The sequence below is a fragment of the Rhincodon typus genome, chromosome 5 (genome assembly GCF_021869965.1).
Source record: "Rhincodon typus isolate 14 chromosome 5, sRhiTyp1.1, whole genome shotgun sequence".
In the NCBI taxonomy this organism is placed as follows: Eukaryota; Metazoa; Chordata; class Chondrichthyes; order Orectolobiformes; family Rhincodontidae; genus Rhincodon; species Rhincodon typus.
In genome coordinates this window covers 30,950,171-30,950,505 of record NC_063336.1, presented here as the reverse complement: position 1 = coordinate 30,950,505, position 335 = coordinate 30,950,171, and positions in this window count along the sequence as shown.

The window sequence follows — 335 nt, the reverse complement described above, 5'->3', positions numbered from 1 at the left end:
GAGATGGCAATTGTGATCATGAACAACCAAACTGTCACAAAAAGATGAGGCAACAATTGAAGATTCTTATTTAAATCTTAAAAAAAAATGACTGCAAGGAAGTCAATTTATAAATACAAAAGACGCAAAGTTAAACATGCACAGTTTAGTTAAAACCGAAAGAAGTGCTGTAAATCAGAAACAAATCTGCTGAGCCTTTCCAGCAATTTCTATTTTTATTTCTGATATAGAATTTAATGCTGGCCGGTTGGAGTGTAGCTTGAAAGCAGTTGGCTGCGCCCGATTGCTGAAACCCTATATAACCTTACTGTGTCTTTCTGAACACCACACGAAGT